This window comes from Lemur catta, chromosome 1 (genome assembly GCF_020740605.2).
Source record: "Lemur catta isolate mLemCat1 chromosome 1, mLemCat1.pri, whole genome shotgun sequence".
In the NCBI taxonomy this organism is placed as follows: domain Eukaryota; kingdom Metazoa; phylum Chordata; class Mammalia; order Primates; family Lemuridae; genus Lemur; species Lemur catta.
In genome coordinates, this window is record NC_059128.1 from 122862271 (window position 1) to 122879515 (window position 17245).

The 17245-nt window shown below is 34.2% G+C and overlaps 1 protein-coding gene across 10 annotated transcripts in view; it reads left to right on the plus strand.

Moving 5' to 3' along the window:
• Window positions 1-17245, plus strand: part of ZNF438 (zinc finger protein 438) — a 168788-nt gene that overhangs the window by 116791 nt on the left and 34752 nt on the right. Inside the window, exon 5 of one of the 10 annotated variants that reach the window (XM_045554299.1) lies at window positions 9413-9592. The exons of 8 other annotated variants lie outside the window; for them this stretch is intronic. The gene's annotated coding sequence lies outside the window, so the exon portion shown is untranslated. Of the gene's footprint in view, window positions 1-9340; window positions 9593-17245 lie in introns of those variants that run through there. One more of the 10 variants, XM_045554364.1, reaches the window with a different exon arrangement.

Consider the following 17245-nt stretch of genomic DNA (forward strand, 5'->3'; position numbering starts at 1 on the left):
GAGAAAATAACAGACCAGTATATTTTATGAATATAGATGTAAAAATCCTCAACAAAATACTAGAAAACCTAATCTGTTAACATATAAAAAGGATGATAAACCAAGACCAAATGGGATAAATCTCAGGAATGTAGGATTGGTTCAGTGCATGAAAATAGATCAATGTAATACGTCTTACTAGAATAACAAACAAAAGCCACGTGATCATCTTAATAGACACAAAAAGCATTTGACAAATAATTCTAACCCTCTTTTATCATAAAAACACTGAACAAAGTAGGAATAGAAGGGAACTTCCTCACCCTGGTAAAGGGAATCTATGAAAACCTCACAGCTAACATCATACTTAATAGTGAAAGACTGAAAGCTTTCCCACTAAGTTCAGGAAAAAGACAAGAATATGTTCTCTTACCATTTCTATTCAACATTGTGTTAGAGGTTCTAATCAGGACAAGTAGGCAAGAAAAAGAAGCTAAAAAGCATCCAGATTGGAAAGGAAGAAGTAAAACTATATTTGTAGATGACATGATCTTGTATGAAAAAATATTAAGGAATCCACTAAAAAACTGTTAGAATCAATACATGAGTTCAGCAAGTTGAAAGATACAGAATCACTATAAATATAGATTGTATTTATATACACTAGCAATGAACAATCTGAAAGTGAAATTAAGAAAACAATTACATTTACAGTAGCATCAAAAAGAATAAATACCCAGAAATAAATTTAACAAAAGTATAAGATTTGTACACCAAAAACTGAAAAACATTATTGTGAAAAATTAAAGACCTAAGTAAATGGAAGGACATCTATGTTACTGAATTGGAAGATTTAACATGCAGCAATACTTCCCAAATTGATCTACAGATGCAGTGCAATCTCTATGAAAATCCAAGATTCTTCTTTTTGTAGAAATTGAAAAGCTGATGCTAAAATTTACATGGAAATGCAAGGAATCCATAATAGCCAAAACAGTATTAAAAAAGAAAAAGTTGGAAGACTCCCACTTCTCAATTTCAAGACATACTACAAAGCTGCAATAAACAAGATAGTGTGGTGCTGGCGTAAGAATTGACAGATAGATCAGTGGAATAGAATTAATACATTTATGGTACACTGATTTTCAACAAGGCTGCCAAGACAATTCAATGGAGGAAAAAATAGTCTTTTCAACCAATAGTCTTAGGATAACTAGATATCCACATGTCAAAGAGTGAAAAAGGACTTTTACCTCATTCAATAGGTAAAAATTAACTAAAAATGGATCAAATAACTAAATTTAAGAGATAAAACTATATAAAATTCTTAGAGTAAAACAAGAGTAGAAATCTTTATGACCTTGCATTAGGCAATGGTTTCTTAAATGAATACCGAAAGCATAAAACAACTAAAGAAAAATAGGTAAGTTGGACTTCATCAAAATTAAAAATTTTTGTGCTGAAGCACAAATAGACACCATCAAGAAAGTAAAAAGACAACCCACAGAATGGGAGAAAATACTGCAAATGGTATATCTGATAAGGTACTTGCATCCAGAGTATATAAAGAACTCTTACAACTAAATCATAAAAAGAAAAATAACCCAATTAAAAACTGGGCAACAGAATTTAATAGATAATTTTCCCAAGAAGATCTACAAATTGCCAATAACTTCTGATAGTGCTAGAGTCTGGTGAGTAGGGTGGTGGCTGGGATGGGGGTGCCTTGAAGGGGGGATAGGGACCATCCCAAAGCTAAGGAGATGTTATTCATTGAAGCACTTTCTCTGTAACACTGGGTTTTTGTCAGCTGCTAATATTAAGGTAGCCCTATGAACAAGATTACTTGGAAACCCCCTGCCTTTCTGATACATTCACCAGAAAACACAGAGTGATAAATACTCGAGGGATGTAGAAAGAAATTTAACCAGACTGAATCTGCAGGGTGGCTATGTTGATAGCCTACATGGCCTGAAGAGCCCTAGGCTAGTACTTCCTGTGTATAGGCAGTATTTACTTTTTATAAAATATGTTCCTCAAAAAAATACACAAATATACAGCGCATAAAAGTCAAAAAATAGACACATGCTTTTAGGGCATTAAATATGAAATGTCCGATTTCAAATCAAATGTGTAGTTTATGATCCCTCAAACAAGAAGCAATACAATTAATTAATCAAAGTATGAGCCTAAACTGTCGACACAATTTAGTCATCTTAACGGTAGTTTCTTTATGCCAACAGCAAAGAAGCCTGAAGGCATTTTCCACAGTTTGTTGAGAATTGAATATTTTTCCTTGCAAGAAGTGGTCCAAAGCCTGAAGAAGTGGTAGTCAGTTGGTGCAAGGTCTGGTGAACACAGTGGATGGACAGAGAGTTTCTAAGTCCACCCTCTGTAGTTTGAGCAGTGTTGTGTGTGCGACATGTGGTCAAGCATTGTCTTGCAAGAGCATTGGCCTATGTCTGGTAACCAATCTCAGCTGCTTAATCACAAGAATCCTCATCATTTTGTCCAATTGGTCACACTAGACTTCCACTGTAATTGGTTGACCAGGTTTCATGAAGCTGTAATGGATAATACCAGCACTAGACCACCAAACGTACCATTAGCTTTTTTTGATGAATACTTGGTTTTGGACTGTGTTTCTGCACTTCATCTTTATTCAGCTGTGTCCATACACTTGTAATTGTCAAAAAGAATCCATTTTTCATCACATGTAACAACATGGTGTAGAAATGGTTCGCCTTTATGTCATGAGAGCAAAGAAAGGCAAGCTTCCAGATGATTTCTCTTCTGATGCTCACTTAATTCATGTGGTAAGCATCTATCCAGCTTCTTGACCTTGCTGATTTATTTCAGATGGTCCAGTATGTTGGAATAGTAACGTCAAACCTTGATGCTAATTCACATGTAGGTTGAGATGGATTCACTTCCACTGCAGCTTCAGCTCATCGTTATCCTCCTTGGTCTCAGGTCACCCATATGGCTCATTTTCAAGATTAAAATCACCAGAGTGGAACTTCTAAAACCATTGACATACTCTGCATTCATTAGCCGCATCCTTCCCAATCACTTTGTTGATATTTCGAGCTGTCTGTGCTGCACTGGTTCTGTAACAGAACTCAAATTTGAAAATAACATGAATTTTTGACTTATCCATGGTTTCACAAAAATTGCTCTAAAAAAATTTGGAAGATAATCACAAGCCAAACCATGCATTTGAAAGAATGAGGATGTACCTTCACAATAAAAATAAAAGAAGTGTCAAAGTGAAATGTCAGAGATATCAACTATCAAACTTAGTATTAAATACTTAAGGAAATTGGACATTTCATACTTAATAACCTAATGTATAAGGTGTTCCATTACCAGAGAACTAATAAAACAATTTTTTACTAGTTCAATTCAAAAGGAATATTCTTTTTGACACAGATATATGCCTAGTGTAAATATTTTGTAAATATTCTTTAATCTTATCATTTTGCTTCACAGTCTGGCACTTAATACCTGGCTTAAGTCAAGTGTGCTTCCAATAAAGCTTAAAGATTTGTCACCTAAAACATCCGGAATGATTGCCATTTTTGCTTACATTGATGTCGTTTACAAGACCTATGCTTCTTATCACTAGTATAATCACATTTACTTTTTTTATTTTGGTAAAAAACATGTAATATAAAATCTACCATCTTAACCATTTTTAAGTGTATACAGTTCAGTCGTGTTAAGTATATTCCCATTGCTGTGCAACCAAACTATAATTTTTTCATTTTGTAAAACTGAAACTCTGTACCCATCAAACAACAACTCTCTCTTTCCCTCTGCCCCGAGCCCCTGCCAACCACCATTCTACTTTCTTTTTCTATGATATATCATATAAGTGGAATTGTACAGTATTTGTCCTTTTGTGACTGACTTATTTCACTTAGTATGATATCCTCAAGGTTCATCCAAGTTATAGCCTGTGTCCCAATTCCGTTGTATGTATATATCACATTTTGTTTAACCATTCATTTGTCAGTGAACACTTGGGTTGCCTCACCTCTTGGCTCTTGTCAATAATGCTGTGAACATGGATGTGCATATATCTCTTTGAGATCTTGCTTTCAATTCTTTTGGATATATACCCACAAGTGGAATTGCTAGATAATATGGTAAATGTATTTTTAATTTTTTTGAGGAATTGCCACACTGTTTTCCATAGTAGCTGTGCACCATTTTATATTTCTGTCAACAGTGTACAAGAGTTCCAATTTCTCTAATATCCTCACCAACACGTGCTATTTTCTGTTTTTTGTTGTGTTCTTTTTTTATAATGGCCATACTAATGAGAGTGAGGTGATAACTCATTGTGTTTTTGATTTGTATTTTCCTAATTAGTAATATTGAACATCTTTTAATATGCTTTTTGGCCACTTGTATTTCATCTTTGGAGAAATGTCTATGCAAGTCCTTTGCTCATTTTAAAGTCAGGTTATTTTTGTTGTTGAGTCATAGGAGTTCTTTATATATTCCGGATGTTAATCCCTTATCAGACTTACAAATATGTTCTTCTATTCCATAGGTCATCTTTTCACCCTGTTGATTTTTGTCCTTCGATGCATAGAAATTTTAAATTTTGATATAGTCCAATTTATATATTTTCACTTTTGGTGCCAATATTTTTGGTTACGTAAATGTAACCTTTTAAATCTTTTTATCTCCATTCATTTTTATAAAATAATATAATGAAATATTTGATTTGAAAACCACTGTTGCATAGACAGAGATAGCTACCTCTTGAAAGTAGACTGTTGGCCGGCAAGGCTGTGGTACCATGCACGAGCTTGAAATGTTGCTTCATCAGCTAATGTGAAAATATACACATTTGCAGTACAAAATTTGGTTTGATATGTGGCTCTATAAAAAAATAGATTGTGGGAAATGTGATCAAATATATGAAAATGAAGGGTCAGGAAAGCACGGCTAGTCATATCCTTTTAATCAGAATCCCTGTGTATCCACAATAAACCATTGTAGAAATCTTTGCCAAAAAAAAAGAAAAAGAAAAGAAAATGGTCCTCTGTTGCCTTCGGCACTCTTATTTTTCTCATCTCTCCTTTGTGGTAATGCCTAACAGTCAGGTAAAACTTCTAAACAAGGAGCGACAACTAGAAATTTTTATTTTAAGGCTAACTTCAAATTTAGACACATAAAAGATGCTCTTGAAGTATTTAACTTTATCTAAACTCAAATTGTAATAAACTATTGCAGTTGATCAGCAACATGACCATTGATACCAATTAGTAGTTACTGATATCAAGACTATCAGCAGTACACAAAAAGTACGGTAAGCATCTTCTCTAACTGCAGTGGAGTACATGAAGAATTAGTGCTTAAATGGTTTTCTGTATCTTCTGAGGTATTTAAAGAAATTGGAATTTAAGTGATTTTTTTCCCTTCACATGCTGTTAGGTAATTAAATATGAAATTTCCAATTATATTAAATATGAAATGTCCCGATACAAGTGCCTTTATGTCGTGACAGCAAAGAAAGGCAAGCCTTGAAATGATTTCTCTTCTGATGCTTGTTTAATTCATGTGGTACCCATCTGTCTACTAATAGCTTCTTTGCCTTGCCCATTTGTTTCAAATGGTCCAATATTGTTGGAATAGTAATGTCAAATTTTGCTACTAATTCACATGTAGGTTGAGATGGATTTGCTTCCACTACAGCTTTCAGCTCATCATTACTCACCTTGGTCTCAGGTCACCCACATGGCTCATTTTCAAGATTAAAATCACCAGGATAGAACTTCTCAAATCATTGACGTACTGTGTGTTCGTTAGCCACATCCTTCCTAAATATTCCGTTGATACTTCGAGCTGTCTGTGCTGCACTGGTTCTGTAACAGAACTCAAATTTGAAAATAACATGAATTTTTGACTTATCCGTGGTTTTACAAAAATTGCTCTAAAAAAATATTTGAAAGATAATCACAAGCCAAAATGTGCATTTGAAAGAATGAGGATGTACCTTCACAATGAAAAAAGAAAAAAAACAAGAAATGTCAAAGTGAAATGTCAGAGATACCAACTGTCAAACTTAGTACTTAAGGAAATCGGACATTCCATACTTAATAACCTAGTATTTCTCCTTTTAAAATGTTACCATTGTTCCTTTTTTCCTCCCACTCCTTTTTTCTTTCTTTTGTAATTGCTCCGTACTCATCCTTCCCATGCTCATTAATGCTACACAGATGTTGATAGTACTTCTCCTTGCCTAATTTTCCTTCCCCACCCACTCATACTCATCATTCACTGCCCTCAGCTCCCATTTCTGTCTTGCAGCATTTATAAGGATTAAAATGAACCCATCAGAGCCCTTGTGAGTATGATTCCGGTTTCAGGGCACTAGAGAACAAACACAGCAAATACTTCCCAAGTGCTAGATCAGGCAGCTTCCTCTCCCACCTGGTGCTCAGGCCAGGTGTTGGTGAGGCGGCATAGGAACCTGAACTAGCAGGAAATCATTAAGCTTGGATGTTGCCTCTGGACCATCTTGTCCTCCAAACACCCGAAGCAGTTTGATTCTTAAAAACTTATGCAGAAAAAGAAGCTACTCAGATATATTCCCCCTTTATTTTCTTTAAGGTTTAAATAAATAGTAATGGTTATTCTACCTATGTTAATTTTTTACTTCTTAAATAAAACTTTGTAACAAATACAACGTTTTCTTCCAAAAGAATTCATGGATGCTTATTAATACATTAAACTTTCCAGTTAAACCTTAGGTTAATGAAAATTCAGGTTTTTGAGTGGTTACTTCTACTATTCTTCTGATGAACCATTTTGCTCTATGCAAGGGTGCAGTAATCTTACTTGAGTAGTTTTACTCATTAACAAAAGGTACCAAAATAAATTTAGCTAGGGTCACAGTGTTTAATTTAACAGTATTATGATAGTAACTACCATAATTAGCTTCAGATTTGCCTTCCTTCCCAGAGGATAAGGTTTTTCTAGTTTTTATGCCTTCTTAAGGCATGAAAATGGCAGCAAAATTAATGTTATGACCTTTGTAGCCTGTTTATGGTTTTTTCCATGTTGTACCCTAAAGGACTTAGGGAGTATTGTACATCTAAAATAAACCACTTAGTGTGGACAAGTTACAAATTGGGTTAATTGGGTTCACCTGATCCTCAGCTGGTAGCACCTCAGTCAAGACACCATTTCATGTTAGACAAAGGAGCACGATTTTTACACTATAAAATTATCGTGAAAGTATACTTGTAATGTCTTAAAAAGAAAAAAAAATTAAAGGCTACTTTTTCAAATATGTAGGATTTCTTTCCTCCTATTATTGTAACTGGTTTGTTTTTTTTTTTTCAATTAGGAAATCCATTTGTGTTTTCATTTTCATAGCAAGCATGTATTGATAACATCCAATGGGTCCTGCTCTCTGAACACAATACCCACCTTTGGTGATGCTGGTCAGCAGCACTGTCTCTTACAACTGACTCCTTTTCTAGTTTGTCAGTGGGACTGCCCATAAACAATCACTCTTCTAATCCTTGAGATGTGAAGCTCGGTTTTCATTTTATTGTCAGGGTTTATATATTTCAACAAAATTCAGTATTTGCATATTCAGCTAAAGTTGAGAAAAATATGTAAGCCATGTTAGAATCTTTAAGGTTTTGGGGTAGTTGATTAAAAAATTCCTGTGGCAGTTTATGCAAGTAGTGGTTTTGAGGCACTTTCATAATTGTTGAATAAGTTGGTACAACTTCTTTGAAGGAGAATTTAGCAATATACATAAACAGTTTAAATAGACACATAAATTTCTTACTGTGACTTTATCCTGCAGATAGACTTCCACATGTTAGCAAAGATGTATGTATAAGGATGCACACTGCACCTCTGTAAGAACAAAAGGCTGAGAATGATCTAATTGTCAGCAAGTTAGTAAATAATGGTTCTATGCATTAAAATACTATGCAACCTTTAAAAACAATGAAGATGTTTGATAAGTGCTGATATGGAGAACTCTCAAAAATACATTAAGTGAAAAAAGAGCAGCAGGTATAATCTGCTTCAGTTTGGAGAGGGGAGGAAGGGTACAGAACATATTTCTACACATTAGCTTATATACATACACACAACCTGTTTCTGAAAGGGGCATCACAATGGTGCAAACAGTTGTTGCTTCTGAGGAGGGGAATTGGATTAGAATGAGATCAGACTTATTTTTCCATATACTCCTTTATTTTTTACTGTTTGAACTTCTTCTTTTTGCTTGTACTTACATTTTTTAAATTGAAATACTAATATGGTATTATAAAAATAGTTTTTGAAGACTGTATCAATGGAAGCAAATGTTTAATACATAAATACAGTAGTCTTGCCTTTTCCATGGTTTCTCTGCCTCCACCCCATTTTCAGTTACCTGACATACAGTACAGTCAGATATTTTTACAGAGAGACACCACATTTATGTAACTTTTATTATAGTATATTGTTGTAATTATTCTATTTTATTGTTAAGTTATTGCTGTTAATCTCTTATTGTGCCCAATTTATAAATTAAACTTTATCATAGGTATGTACGTATGGGATATATAGGGTTTGGTACTGTCTGTGGTTTCAGACATCCAGGGGTGGTCTTGGAATGTATTCCCCCATGAGTATGAGGAGCTAATGTACATTTTTAAAGCAGAGTAAAAAATGATATATGCACTACAATGACAGGTATTACAAAAACCAAAACAGAAAAGCATAGAAATTAGAAGTCAATACACTAAAATATTAATAATATTTGTGTTAGACTGTTAGCATTGTGAATTTTGTTTGTTGCAAATTCAGTAATAAGGTAATATGTTATTAGTGGAAAATATAAAGTACCAGGTTTCTCTAGTTCTAAAGTGCCATGACATAAATGTGTTTTTAATAATATGTATTAGTTATCTAAATATTGCCACAGTTATATATGTGTTCATCTTCCAGAAATGTTTTGACATTATTATAATGTACAATAAGAGCTGTTTTTTGAAAAATGAAAGCAGAGAGAATTCCAGAATGTGTCCTTCTAACCTGACAGCTGTTTGTCCTCTGCTTATTTCTCGTGCTTGTTCATTTTATTTAGCTTTCTCCATTTTGGAAATAATTGTTTTATAATAACCTAAGTGTCAAACAAAAGCCTTTGGAATCAGGGAATAATGTTTAAATAATGCTGAAAAGGTAAATCTGTGATTAGAGTACTCCAGGGAAAAGATGGAAGTTTAAATTATTATTTTAAAAGAGGAAAAATCACCAGAATAATTTATTAAGTAGCAGTTCACACACTCAGAAGAACACGAGAAAATATAAAGCATGGCTGAAGTTAGCCAGAAATGGAGCGCAGAAGCAGGTTTTTTTAATTGAATAGTCATTGTAAAGCTAATTGATGGGATTTTAATTTAAGGCAGAAACTGTACAGAAGGAAAAAGCTTAGAGGTGGCAACAGCTGAGAGAGAAATGAGTGGAACCAACAATGTTGTGAGTCAGGCCGGAAGAGCGTCAAAAGGTGGAAATGCAGTTTGTTCAAAATACACTGATTGGTCTATGGTGATGAAGCCAAAACTCGAATCGTCCTTGGCAAAAGGTAAGATTTCAGAGAGCAAAGGAATAGGAGGAATCCAAAATAATCAATTTTCTGTAAATTTGTTTAGTTTAAAGATGATTTTGGCACTGAATATAGACCAGAGAAGAGCAAAAATGGTGGAAATGTGATCATTTCAAAAGTAGTGAATTAAATCCAAAGATTGATTGAAACACTACCAGCCAGACTGCTTGAGGGGATCAAAATAATGAACAATTTAACAGCATATATCTGTATCACAGAAGTGTAAATGGCAGCCTCTTTACTTTATGGAGTTTATTTGCTGCTGAGTATCTCCCATTACCAAATGATGCAAATCCTTTTTGAAATGCTTCCATCTTCATCATGGTGGTAGCCTCATGGGCCTGAAAGACATCTTCCTTCTCTTAGCACTGGGAATCCAGGCTGGAAAGTCCAAGATGTTCTGCTTGATGTGGAAAGAACTGAATATTTTTCTTGTATCTATATCCCAGACATTTAAACAAATAAGAAACAGAAGGATGCCTGTTTGTTAAAACTTGCCTAAAACTTCCATCTTTTTAGACCTAACTAAAATGCACCAAGACCTCTAGCAAGAGAGAAGCATTATCAGCAGAATTGTGAATTTTGTTTGTTGCAAATTCAGTAATAAGGTAATATGTTATTAGAGAAAAATATAAAGTACAAGGTTTCTATAGTTCTAAAGTGCCATGACATAAATGTTTTAAATAATATGTATTAGTTATCTAAATATTGCCGCAGTTATATAAGTGTTCATCTTCCAGAAATGTTTTGACATTATTATAATGTACAATAAGAGCATTCATAGATAATGTTGGAAATCATTGTTTCCTAGGACTTGTTATTTATAGGTGATGAAACCTAAAACAATATTGATATATCTGAAAAGCCCCCAACCCTGACAGTAGAGAAATTAAAAAAACTAGGACATTTTTTATATTTACATAAAGTAACTTTTAAATCATTTTAGGAGTTCTGCAGTTCTTCTAAAAACACAACCAGGCAATCCATACGAATCAAAGGCAATTTATACTTCAAATTATCTGCCACTTTTAGTTATGGAAAAGTATATTAATGGCAAAATTAGTAAGACATTGCTTAAAATTTTAAAAATCACAGATTGAAGACATTAAAACACTGGAAGGTAAAGTTAAGGAATTTTTTCAGAAAGAGCAAAATAAAAAAAAAGAGAGAGAGATAAAACATAGTAAAGGAAAAAAAATACTATAACCATCCAGGGAAGTTAATCATCTCAATAATAGGAGTTCAAGGGGAGAAAAAAGAGAGCAAAGTAAATGAGGAAATCGCAGAAAAATAATTGAAGAAACTATCACAGGTGCTGAAATGAACAAATTTCCAGATTGAAAGGCCCCACCAAACTCTTGGCAGATGGATTAAAATAGGCTAAGACACTTCTTTGTGAAATTTATAAACATCATTTCCATAGAGAAAAAAAATAAAATCACGGTTGTTTTGAATTTCTTCACACCAGCATCAGAAACCAGAGGACAGTAGAGCAATGCCTTTAAATTTCAGTCTGGAATTCTATACTCAGAAAAATTATTAATCAACATTTTTGTTGATTAGAGATAGAGGAATAGTAAATCTTCTTTTATTCTCCATAGTGCAACATCAATAGATGATGTCTAAAACTAAATAATCAACAAGTGATGGCCTGGCACGGTGGCTCATGCCTGTAATCCCATCTACTCTGGAGGATGAAGTGGAAAGATTAGTTGAGGCCAGGAGTTCATGATCAGCCTGGGCAACATAGTGAGACCCCATCTCTAACACCCCCAAAATACAAATGAGATTATAAGCATGTTATTGACAGTAATGAAGATATACAGACTAGAAGAGTCGGCTCTAAGAATAGAGAGTGTATATGTCCAAGGGAAAGGACTTGATGACTGCATTTTTAAAGTAATAAGCTGTACAGACATATTTAATGTAACTTCTATTTAAATTTTCTTAATTAAAAAAAAGGGAAAAATAATTCTGGCTGTGTCAGAGAGAATAGATTGCAAGGATTTAAGACTGGAGGCAGGAGGACAATTTAGGAGGCTATTGTAGTACAGACAAGAAACAGTGAGGACCTGACCCAAGGTAGTAATGATGGGAATAGGACAGAGGAAACGCTTTGAAAAATACTTCAGAGGAGGAGCACGTTTGGAGGCAGGAGCAGTTTGGTGATAGCCAATTGGAGATAGGGAGTGAGCAGAGAACATTTCACCCTGGGTCCTGGGCACTAAAAATATAAATTTGCAGTTGTAGTTAGAGTCACAGGAGTTGGAAGAAAATTTATAGAAAATATGTAAAGGGAAAATAAATAAGGATCTAGGCCAGAATAATGTTTTTCTGAATAGATTCTTATTGAGGCAGAAAAATGCCCTCCCAAACATTATTAACCTACCTACTTCAGTACATATATCACGTGTTAAGGACACAGGTACCTTTATGTGCATGCATTTTATAGAGGTAAATGATCATACAATTGGAAATAATGTTGTTTGTACTTTTAAATGTATTCTAGTATATTCCATTTTTTTGGAAATGCCAAAGATGGTAATAAACTTTTCTTTCGAAAGAATCTGGAGAACTTTATTAACATAAATTTTAACATTTATATTAAAATATTTTATGTTATTATATATTACAAAATATTTTCAACATATAGTATCCAGTTTAATCCTTCGTTCAGCCAAATGGGTTAAGTATTATCTCTCCCTTTCTAAGTTGTGGAAACTGAAACAAACAAAAAGATGAAATGACTCAATAAGAAGTTTCAGTTAAAAATATACATCTCTCCACTTGATTCATTAATGCTTCCACAAGTTTTTAACTCATTGCATACTTGAAATTGGACTGGAGCATGATCCTGAAAGTCAAAGGTCAGTCTAGTCTTTCAGAGTTTTTAATTTGGGGAACAGCCATGAGCATCCAGAGAGACCACCTTAACAGCAGGTCTAAGAAATTAGGTAAAACAGAACTATTTTCAAGGTTTTCCTCACTCTAACTAGAACTGGAATTGCCTTGAAAGGGTCTTAAACTAGTCTCCTAGAGTAACTCTATAAAGCATTTTACTCTGTCAGTGACTGACATTTACAAATATCTGAATTTTTTAAAGAGATGCTTTTTATCAAACTCATTAGCAGTATGCAGCCATTTAGGGAAGGAAGAAGATTGCCAAACGTTAATACATTATATTAATTCAAATATTAATGTAAGCATTAAGAATTTGCTAAGTGGATCAACATTTATTCTACAGATTAAGTTTTAGCTTCTCTAATCCTTGAGTACCAATCTGAGAATTTTATTTTTATTTATTTCCCAAATAAGACAGATTGAAATAGGTATAAGCATTTATTACAATTGAGCAAATGATGAATATTATTAATCAGGAGTTATGTATTTTATTTTAACAAAATTGAGCCTTAAGAAATTTGGATCCTGTTGATCTTTGCTCAGAAGAGGTAGACTTGTTAAATCAGTGAAATATAGTACAGCCACTTTGGAGAACAGGCAATTGCCTATAAAGTTAAACATGTATTTAATATACCACCTAGCAATTCTAGATTTTTACCCAAGAGATATGAAAACATTTATATACAGAAAAACTTAGACACAAATATTTATATTTATTCATAATAACCAAAAACTGGCAACAACTCAAATGTCCATCACTGGTTGAATAGATAAAAAAAATAGTGTTATATTCATATGAAATACCATTCAGCAACAGAAAGGCATGATCTACTGATACACATAGTAAAAGAATATTTACTGTTTGATTATATGAAATGATACAAAATTCTAGAACAAGCAAAACTAATTTATGGTGACAGAAAGCATCAGTGATTACCTGCGGCCAGGGGCGCGGGGTGAAGATTGAGTACAGAAGGGCACAAGGGAGCTTTCTGAGATGATACATATTTTCATTAGGGTGATTGACTTGAAATGTACTTGGGTTTGTTTTAATCAGGTATGGTAAGGTGACAGGCCTGGAGACAGCTGCCTTTGAGAGAAGAGTTTATTACTTAAAATTCCCAAGAGGAGGAGGCTCACCATGCCTCACAGGGCCACATGGGGAAGCACCTGGGTTAGTCAGGCAGAAGCAAGAAGAAGAAAGCATGGCCCAGAACCTTTGTTGTAGTTTCCTGGCAAAGACAAGACAGGGCAGGACAGAACAAGCAGTTTATGATTGGTTAGTTTGAATGATTTCCGTGGGCTCTGGGCTGTAGGATAGTGCTTAGTGATACCTGGCTCTGGGGTGATTTAGGCCAGGGGGAATATTGGCTTGGTGTGTGATAAAGGAGGTGGTTGACAATATGGGCTTTGGATTGGTTTTTTGCATGTAAAAGACATGCTCTCCCGGGAGTCATTTGTAATCTCTAGGAATTAGCTAGATCTGAGAGAGGCAGTCTCTTCCTGGCTGGCAAGGCCCCCAAGATGTCAAAGTGTCATAAAATATAGAAAAAAATGAAAAAAAACAATATTTAATATAGTGATCAATACACAGGTATGTACATTTTTCAAAACTCATCTAACTGTACACTTAAAATGGGGTGTGGGGTACATTTTGTTGTATGTAAATTATACTTTAATAAAGTTAATTTGAAAAGTTAAAAAAAATTAAATGTACAGACAATCCTTGACTTACGATGGTTCAACTTACAATTTTTCAACTTTGTGATGGTGCAAAAGCCACATGTATTCAATAGAAATCTTAGTTTGAGTGCCCATACAAGCATTCTGTTTTCACTTTCAGTAGAATATTCAATAAATTATGAGATATTCAATACTTTATTATAAAATAAGGTTTGTGTTAGATGATTTTGCCCAACTTTAGGCTAATGTGTTTGTTTAAGATAGGCTAGGTTAAGCTATGATGTTCAGTAAGTTAGGCATATTAAAAGCATTTTTTAATTATAATATTTCCAACTTATGATAAATTTATCAGAATGTGACCCCAGCATAAATCAAGGAGCACCTATAAAGGGCACATGAAATTACTTAAAACAAGCCAGGAAAATTTATCCTCAAGTGCATTAAAATTTTTCAAACAGTACCCACATATAGAAAAGGCAAAGAACAGCATTGAATACTTTAGAATTACAAGTTCATCTGGAGAGTTCCTAATTTTCCTTTTCTGTGCCATGGCCATTTTCATTTCCCTAATACAGCAATAGAAAGGTGGCAAAAGAAAAGAACGGTGGCTTTTTCAGTTATATGATGTCTTAGGTTATACAACATTTTGGAGTTCTTTCCTGCCATGTCCTTAAGGTATACTAATGTGTATTTATTCTCAGGGATGAAAATAAAAAGCTTCAGTCAGCTCTGCTTCAACATTTTCAGTGGTGGAGTTCATATCTAACCCATTGTAGAATATCAGCAATCATTAGACAGTTTTTTCTTATATCCAGTTTAATTCATCTCTTCACAACTTTTTCTTCCTCACTGGTCCTAGTACTGTCCACTGGAGCCATTCAGAATTCCTCTAATCCTGCTTCCAAGTAACAGCTCTTCAGCTATTTAAAGGTGGCTTTCATTTTCCCCTGAATTTATTTCCCAGGACCACTCCTTTCCCAGGATCACTCCTTTCCCAGCTCTTTGAAATCACTTTTTCCTATTACTTGCTCTTCCCATTCTTTGTTTCACTGACTTCTGTTTAATTCTAGTATTCAGCACATAGGCATCCTGTATAGATTTCCATTGACTTGGTACACACTTCTATATGTGTACACATATGCATGAGAAAGAAAAAGGGAAGAAGGATAGTGGGAGAGAAAGAATCTACACGCAGGAGAGCATGAGCATATATGAGGACTTAGAATTCAGACACACCTGGGATGAATTCTGGCTCATCTGAGTGACCTTGAACAACTTACTTAATTTTTTTTTTTTGAGCCTCAGTTCCTTAACGTGATGATAACAATACGTAACCTCATGTGAGGAGAGGAAGTGTGTGCAAATTACCTAGTAGTGGCCCTAGCACGTAGTAGCATTCATTGCAATAGAGCTACAGTGTAGAATGCAATCTAGGTGAAGCTGTGATCTGTGGATTCACTTACTGGTTCTAACCTCAAACCTAAAATCTTGCAGAACTATCAACATGTTATGCTTTAAAATCAAGAGACACAAGATCACAGTAGAATCAAAACTAGAGGAAGGCCTGTCAAAAGAGCAGCTGCCTGTAGGTTAGTAGCATTATGTCAGTGTATAAAGAAGAACCTGTTTTAAATTACCAGTTGAAAAATAGCAAAAGACTCATTACCTTCTTTTTAATATATTACTATTTCAAGTAGTTCTGGCCAAATTTGTTATGATATTTATCTGAAAGACAGTATGTCAAGTGATATATGACTTGTTTATTTCATTAGAAATAGTTTCCTAGAAATAATAATCTAGATTGACATCTACATTGCAACTCTGTGATTGTTACCTGGATATACAGACGGAACATGCACTTACATATTCACAACATGGGTTAATGTTAATCAGCTTGTTGAGCATGGGGCAAATGACTTTCTTTTATTCTCTAAGTTCATCTAAATTTATGTTTATTCGCCACATAAATAATTAAAAACAAAAACCATATAATCACTTCGATAGATGCAGAAAAATCATTCGATAAAATCCAGCACCTCTTTATGATAAAAACCCTCAACAAACTAGGCATAGAAGGAAAATACCACAAAATAATAAAAGCCATGTATGACAAACCCACAACATCATACTGAATGAGGAAAAGTTGAAAGCATTCCCCCTAAGAACTGGAACAAGCCAAGGATGCCTACTTTCAGCACTTCTATTCAACACAGTACTGGAAGTCCTAGCCAGAGCAATCAGGCAAGAGAAAGAAATAAAGGGCATCCAACTTGGAAAAGAGGAGGTCAAACCATCCCTGTTTGCCAAGGATTTGATCTGTTATCTAAAAAACCCTAAAGACTCCTCCAAAAAACTCCTAGAATTGATAAATATATTCAGTAAAGTTTCAAGTTATAAAATTAATGCACACAAATCAGTAGCATTTCTATATACTAACAACAGCAAAGGTGAGAATCAAATCAAGAATTCAGTACCATTCACAATAGCTACAAAAAAAAAAGACAACCTAGAAATGTACATAACCAAGGAGGTGAAAGAGCTCTACAAGGGGAACTACAAAACACTGATGAAAGAAATCATAGATGACACAAACAAATGGAAAACATCCCATGCTTATGGATTGGGAAGAATCAATATTGTTAAAATGTCCATACTAGGTGCTTTAAACACTCAATGCAATTCCCATCAAAATAGCAATGTCATTTTTCAGAGAATTAGAAAAAAATATTATGTTTCATATGGAATCAAAAAAGAGCTTGAATAGCCAAAGCAATCTTAAGCGACAAGAACAAATCTGGAGGCATCATGTTACCTGACTTCAAATTATACTACAAGGCTATAGTGACCAAAACATCATGGTATTGGTATATAAAGGAGACACATAGATCAGTGGAACAGAATACAGAACCCAGAAATAAAACCATATACCTACAACCAACTGATCCTCAATAAAGCAGACCAAAACATACTCTGAGGAAAGGATGCCCTAATAAATGGTGCTAGGAAAATTAGATAGCCACATGCAAAAGAATGAAACTAGATCCCTAT